This window comes from Leopardus geoffroyi, chromosome D3 (genome assembly GCF_018350155.1).
Source record: "Leopardus geoffroyi isolate Oge1 chromosome D3, O.geoffroyi_Oge1_pat1.0, whole genome shotgun sequence".
Lineage (NCBI taxonomy): Eukaryota > Metazoa > Chordata > Mammalia > Carnivora > Felidae > Leopardus > Leopardus geoffroyi.
Genome location: NC_059339.1, coordinates 86,676,648 through 86,684,281, shown reverse-complemented (window position 1 = coordinate 86,684,281; position 7,634 = coordinate 86,676,648). Strand labels below are relative to the sequence as shown.

At 47.0% G+C, this 7,634-nt stretch overlaps 1 long non-coding RNA gene across 1 annotated transcript; it reads left to right on the top strand.

Annotated features, from left to right (window-relative positions):
• Positions 1-252: 252 nt before the first annotated feature.
• On the top strand, positions 253-5,357 carry LOC123588411. The gene is made up of 2 exons (XR_006707832.1): positions 253-393; positions 5,123-5,357. It is a non-coding gene; the product is annotated as an uncharacterized LOC123588411 (long non-coding RNA).
• The last annotated feature ends 2,277 nt before the right edge of the window (positions 5,358-7,634 follow it).

Below are 7,634 nucleotides of genomic sequence, written 5' to 3'. Positions count from 1 at the left end.
TCAGACTTCTGTCCTCCAGAACGACAAGAGAACAAATCCGCACTGGAGTAACACACAAAATTGGCGGTACCTTATTGCACCCGGAAACTAATAAAATATGCAAGTGTAATAATGAGACATGAGCATTCTATTTGGAATCTAACGAATCAAGTGTTCAGAATTTAAATTGTCTGAGGTCATGATATAGTCTAAGTTATTTTCTACTTCTCCATTGTGAGCATCTAAGGGAGGCAAAGGGGAGGAGCACAGGAAAGGGAAGAAGAAACTCCCAAGGGCCAGGCTCCTAGATGGGCGTGTTCACTTATGTCACTGGATCTCACAAAAAGCCCTATAAGGATCTTGTTGCTATTCCAACTTTACAGATAAGGAAGCTGGAGACTCCGAGAAGGAAAGGTAAAATGCTACTGCCTGTCTGTCAGACTGCAAAACCCACACTCAGTCGCCACACCACACTCTTGCAAACAAAATCCCAGATTCCACCACCCTGGGGGCTCCGGGCTGGGGAAGCCCAGCGTCCCGCCCACAACGCCTGCTCACTCTTTCCTTTGCACAGATGAAAAGACACTGTGTTCTGTTTCAGTACTGTATTTCATCGATTCTAAGATTCACCCTTTTCCTTCCACTTTTACCGCCTGTGGTTACGATGCATCTTATATTCGCAACGCCTTACAATCACATTCGGCAGCATTGTTTCTTCCTCAGTGATATGTAAAGGAATGAATGGTGCGTCTTAGCATGGGGGTTCCTTAGGGTCAGCGCGTTGGGACAGCAGGCTTCCCTAAGCTCCGCACTGGGCTGTGAGTCCCAGAGACAGCAATTCCCCACCCTTCCTCAGGAATACATGCCAATGTCAATTATTTTCAATATCAGGAAACATGCCACGTTGCACTGAAATCCCTCATGCTACAACCGAAGTTTTCATGCTGCTGTGAAGAGAATGGTCATCATCTGGTTTACCTCGGCACTTACTCTGTACTAAGCAGTGAGCTACGAACCTTGGAAGGATGTGAAAGATGGGGCCTCTACTCTCAAAACCCATACAGCCATACACCATAAAACCGAATGGTGAGACGATACATAATTAAGGACCTAATTGCAGTGGCAACTCCATATGGAGACACGACCAACTAAACAATGCTTTTTCATTTTGTTTTGTTTTTTATTTTTTGTTTTTTTAACATAGTCCCATCATCAAGCTTGACCCATTAAGCTCATGAAAAATTTATGTAAACACATTTTTCCTGAAGGTTACACCTAGGGCATCGAGTAACCTAGTGTGGTGGGTTCAACTGCGCCCCGCCTCAAAAGCTGTGCCTAAATCCTAACCCCGATACCAGTGAATGTGACCCTATTTGGAAATAGAGTCTTTGCAGATGTGATCAAATTAAGAATGGGGTCATACTTGATTAGGGTGGGTCTTAGAGCCAATGGCTGTTGTCATTACAAGAGAAAGGGGAGGGAGATTGGGATACAGAGACCCAGAGGAGGCACAGGGAAGAGGTCGGTGTGAAGATGGGGACAGAGATCCGGTGATGTCATTACAGGCCAAGGAACTCCAAGGATGAACAGGAGCCACCAGAAGCTGGACAAGGCCAGGAAAGATTCTTCCCTCGAGCCTTCGGAGGGAGCGTGAGTTTGTTAACAACTTGGTTTCAGATTTCTGGACCCCAGAACAGTGAGAGAATAAATGTCTGCCTTAAGCCACCAAAGCTGTGGCACTTGGTTAAGGCGGCCTTAGGAAAATAGTACCTCTACATATCAGACGTTAAAGTAAGTTGTGGAACAAAGCACTTAGCAGGACTTGCAACTTTTCAAAGGAAGACAGTTAAAATAAAGTTCAGTGGTATGAAAGGGTGAAAGGGTTAGAGGTTGGAGGACGAGTTTGCAAGAGGCTTCTCTGCAGAGATCCGAGGACCTCACTGGCAAAAGGAACTCCAAAAGACTGCCCGGAGAGCTCGACACCCTGCGTCTAGAGGGGTCCGAGTGCACAGTGTCAACCCCAATCTGTTAGGTACAGAACACCCAACAGGCTAGCCAAGCTGCTTTGGGGATTGTAACACACTGAATGTGTATACTTCCCCCAAATCCTTATGCTAAAATCTAACCCCCAAGGTGATGGTATTAGGAGGTGGGACCTTTGGGAGGTGATTAAGCCATGGGGCAGGGTAATCATAAATGGGATCAGTGCCCTTATACAAGAGACCCCAGAGAGCTCTTTTGTCCCTTCTGCCCTGCGACATTACAGGAGGAAGACAGCCTTCAAGGAGGAAGCAGAGCCTCACTAAACACCTAACCTGTTAGTGCCTTGATCTTGGACTTCCTAGCCTCCAGAACTGGGAGGAATAAGTGTGCTTTATACACCACCTGGTTTACAGAATTTTTATAATAACAGCCCAGGCAGACTAAGACAGAAACTGGTACCGAAAAGTGGGGGTGCGGTTATAACAAATACTTAAAACCGTGGAAGCGCCGTGAGACTTGGCAGAGGGGAGAGGCTGGAGGAGTCGTAAGGCACGTGCCAGGAGAAGCCTGGACTGCCATGAACGGACAGTGGAGGGCGATTCTGGGTGAGACTCGGACAGAAACGAGGAGAGCTGCAGAGAAAGCCTCCGTCTTCACAGAGAATACCTGAGACTTCCGGGGATCCTTGGGGCTTCTTCTCCCATTGCAGGCCTGGAGCACAGGGGCCTGGGGGTGCAGAACAATTTCAAAAAAGGGGCCCCAGCCCAAATGGACTAAAGCAGTGACGGAAGTGGTCTATCCTCACAGAGACGACCAAGCACAGGATACATGAGCATCTTGTATGGACCAGATGTGGGTCACATGGAAGAAGGACCTCCCCGAGCCTTCAAATCCTTCCAGAAGGACCATCTTCTGGAGCAATAGAACTGCAACGGCAGCGAGTCCGTATGGGAGACTGCGCCAAAGAAGGTGGGGGCAGAGGAGGAGGGGACGGCTCCATGACCCACATCAGAGTTGCAAGGGAAAAGACAGTGAGGTCCCCAGGAGTACCGTCATGTAAGATTTCTCTGCTACTTATGTCTGGAATAGAAAACCGCAAGAGTACAGGCCTTAAAAAAAAAAAAAAAAAGAAGTAAAGAAAAAATTTAGATAGAACACTGTGTGTTAAGAAAGTACATAGAGGGGCGCCTGGGTGGCTCAGTCGGTTAAGTGTCCGACTTCGGCTCAGGTCATGATCTCGTGGTCTGGGAGTTCGAGCCCCGCGTCGGGCTCTGCACTGACAGCTCTGAGCCTGGAGCCTGCTTCCGATTCTTTGTCTCCCTCTCTCTCTGGCCCACCCCTGCTCATGCTCTGTCTCTCAAAAATAAATAAATGTTTTAAAAAAATTTTAATTAACTATATATTTCATATATACCATCTCTGTGCTGTACCTGTTTTTTGTTTTTTTTTTTTTTAAGTTCTAAGAGCTTTAGTAGTCTCATTGTTTTCTGTACTGCTGAGAACAATTTTCTTGTTGTAATCACCTATGGAAGAAGAACATTGCCAAACTGTAATAATTCTAGAAGTATATAAACAGGATTGCAGAATACAGAAATGTATAGCCAGCAAGAACCTTGATGACCATAATCCCAACAAGAACAAATTGAGGGTATCAGGATCCTAGAAGATAGATAATACCACCATTTTATTAAAGCTTACCTAGAACCCAATCTACGGACAGATCACTTTAAGAACATTTACAGCAAGTGGGGCGCCTGGGTGGCTCAGTCGGTTGAGTGTCCGACTTCGGCTCAGGTCATGATCTCACAGTTTGTGAGTTCGAGCCCTGCGTCGGGCTCTGTGCTGACAGCTCAGAGCCTGGAGCATCTTCAGATTCTGTGTCTTTCTCTCTTACTCTGTCCCTCCCCCACTCACACTGTCTCTCTCTGTCTCTCAAAAATAAATAAACATTAAAAAAAAAGAACATTTACAGCAATTAAGATTGTCTATCCTAGAAAAAGGAAAACATAATGGTGTGGCGGTGAATGAGGTCATTACCTAATACAAAAGCTGTCAAGTGAATAGAGGGAAGATTCAAGATCAAGGGTCCGAGTTACAGCAGGAAGGTAACTCAGAACTTATACCAATAAGGACTGTTCACAATGAGAGTAGCTAAACTTTCCATGAGGAGAGCCCAAGGTCACCCGGAGTGTTCAAAGAATGAATGATCATTTATTGGGCATGCTGCAAAAGACCTTGTAACACTGAACAGAAAAAGTAGATACAATAAAACTGCCAGATTCTGAATTTCACAAAACCCTGGAGCCTGGCCTAAAGTCACCAGCTTTTTATTTTGCACAGTAAGTATCTTAAGAAAAAGAATTGCCAAGTACAATAATTGTCACTTCCTTCAATGCAGGACATTTCAACCTGAAAACTCCAGCTCAGAATCAAGGACTGTCCTCTAACTTGAAACAATTTGGTTTCATTTTTTTCATTCCACCATGAATTGGTGAAAATTTACTCATTGCAGTAGATTGTATTTTCCAAAGAAGGCCACCAAATTGCATCCCATTCTGCATGCTACAATGTGACTTTAACTCTCCGCTCACTGAGTGAAGAGTCTGTGTTCTTCTCCTCGGGCCTGGGTGGACCTTTATGTCTGCCTTACCGATAAAGTATGGCAAAAGTAAGGCTCTATGAGCTCCATCGTTAGGCCACAGGAAAAAAAAAAAAAATGCCATGCTCTTTTACTCTGTTCTCTTGAAGCACTCGCCCTGGGAACGCAGCTCCCACACTATGAGGAAGCTCAGACAATATGGAAAGGCCACGTCTAGGTTTTCCAACCAATGCCCAGCCAAGGTCCCAGATAAGGAAGGAAGGTAGAAAAATATAGGTTTGAGGTATGTAACCCAATGAGAGAGAGAGAGAGAGAGAGATTTAAAGAGAAATGGCTTAACATTTGTCAGAGAATAAACTCCATTTTAAAACATCCACTGTGTGCGACAGCCAATTGGACAGCTCAGCGGTGGCACAGAAGACACAAGATGAATCCCGTCCTCCTAGAGCTATGTTCAAGGTCATGGATGGATGGCATAAACAAGTTCATATAGTCATAAAAACGTCATAGCTGAGTTTTGTCTAAGGTTCGTAATGTAAACACGTGTCCTCTTTTTTCTAGAGACGGACGCTGAGCCTCAAAGACAGAATGGCCTGCTTCCTTTCACGCGGTTGGTAGTTGAACCACACCCAGGTGAGCCACCTGGGCAGCCGTCACATGCCAATCACGTCACAAGGGTTGCCAAAGCCTGCGTTCCACCCCGTCCCTTCCATGTCGCAAGGCCACACAGCGGACACAGATTCCTTCCCGTCGAGTCAGCAGGGGAATAAGTGGCAGACAGGCCGAAATAAGTCAACTTCAGGTGTGATGTCCTGTCCTTATCCCAAACCAAACAATGATTCTTTCTGTTCTTGGTTTCTTCCCTGGGGTAATCTTAGTGTCAGCCCACCTGCCTGGGAGTAGTTCTGCCCTGGTGTTTGCGCTGTTGAGCCACTGTGACCTGAAGAGGCCGTGTTCCCACTGGATCTTGTTAACCCCCGTCCCTGCTAAGCTGACTTGTCTGGTTTTTCACTGTCCTTGCACTTTGGGTCCCACTTCCTGGTGGGGACCTCTTTCTCTTGGCCTAAGTCCCCTCTTTCCTAAAGTGCTCTTACACTTGGGCAAACTTTTATGTTTTATTTTCCTCCTTGTGTGTAACCTGGACAAGAACTCAAGTTTTCTAACTTCTAATTACATTCTCTCCCTACTTTACTACAGACTTTTGTGATACGTCCCGCGGATTTTGTGAGCGATGTGATTCAACCAATATTTCCTGAGCACCAGGCTCTCTGCCAGGAGTCAGGAAACTGACACAGGGGGCTCAGGGTCTTTCAGTCCAGGGGATAGAGCAGACATGCAGGCCATCACAAGAGTGTGTGTGAAATCATGCGTTAGGTAAAGCACACAATGCTACAGCAACACCCAGGGGTGCTGCTACCGACCTTGAGAATGAGGAAGGGCTCACCCAGAGCAAGGGAGGGGTGGTTTGGTATTTGGGAAGATACGCTGCCAACAGAAAGGGTCGATGCCAGGAGAGAGAGAGAGCCCAACCCACACAGGAGGGCCGAGTTTCTTCACTCTGGCAGGCTTGAGGCACTCAAGGCACAAGTCTGGAGTTTATGCGGATGGCAACAGGAATCAGAAAGGTGTCCAGAAAGATGCGAAAATAGATCAGAGGTTCATTCGCCAAAAGGAGATGGGTGTATGGAAATGAAGAGGACATCGTCCCTGGCTGCAAGGAGCTCATCACCCACTGCGAGAGACAGACACATAAACAAATCATTACCCAACAATTCATTCAGCTCTAAATATAGGACACACAAAGGGCTGGTGGACCCAGAATAGGAAGCCATGAGCACTGCCTGGGAGGGGAAAGAAAGGCTTTGTGTAGGTGACAGTCGAGCAAGATGACAGATGAGTGGGTGGCAAGAAGTCCGCACCGCGGGGGTGGACCTCTGGGTGGGACCAGGAAAGCACCTCTAATTCATTACCCGATATGAAGTGAACCAAACATCTGCTATTCTCTTGAAACTTCAAGCCTCAGGAATTTGTCCCCTCCTGTTTGAGATAGCAAATGTTAAAGTGTAACTTACTGCTCTCTTCTCGAGGATTCTGAAGGTTTCTTTGCGGAGGACATTGTATCTGGTGCATTTCCAGAAGCAAAAGGAGCTTTTCAGAAGTACTTGCAGAACCGGGAAAATGTGCTCATTTCTAGAGATTTCTAGAGGCTATGTTCCTGCTCCAAAGCTTTGCGGCATCATCACAAAATCGGGAGCGAGGAGGACCAGCGTGGGCTGTACCAAGGTGGAGAACATCCGTACCCACCCTGGTCCCCCTCACAAACTGACTCAGAAACCGAGGGTCCAACTCACAGGCTTAGAAAGAAAGAATCTTCCTTCTCTTTGGCAACCTCAAACTTGGCAAAGGATTCAAATGGAAAGAACATGACACTTACTTCTTCGTACAGCCCAACAGATGTGTCGCTTAAGCACAGAAAATCGTGGGATGCAGGATTCTCAGCTTAATCTTCGTACACAGACAAGGTGAGGCTAAGAGAGTTTCTGTCTCTCCTGACAGCACAACACCCCCTTTGCTTTGGAGAGACGTGCGATCAGAGCAGACCCAGGCTTACTAGATGAGCAGCCCTCTGGGGGAGTGGTGGTTGAAACAGGCACTCTAGGGGCAGCTGGGTGGCTCAGTCGGTTAAGCGACCTACTTTGGCTCAGGTCAAGACCTCACAGCTTGTGAGTTCGAGCCCCACGTCAGGCTCTGTACTGACAGCTCAGAGCCTGGAGCCTGTTTTGGATTCTGTGTCTCCCTCTCTCTCTGACCCTCCCCCGTTCATGCCCTGTCTCTCTCTGTCTTAAAAATAAATAAACGTTAAAAAAAAAAAACATAACAAATATGGGGTGCCTGGGTGGCTCAGTCGGTTAAGCGGCCGACTTCAGCTCAGGTCATGATCTCACAGTCCATGAGTTCAAGCCCCCCATCGGGCTCGGTGCTGACAGCTCAGAGCCTGGAGCCTATTTCGATTCTGTGTCTCCCTCTCTCTCTGCCCCTCCCCTGGTCATGCTCTGTCTCTCTCTGTCTCAGA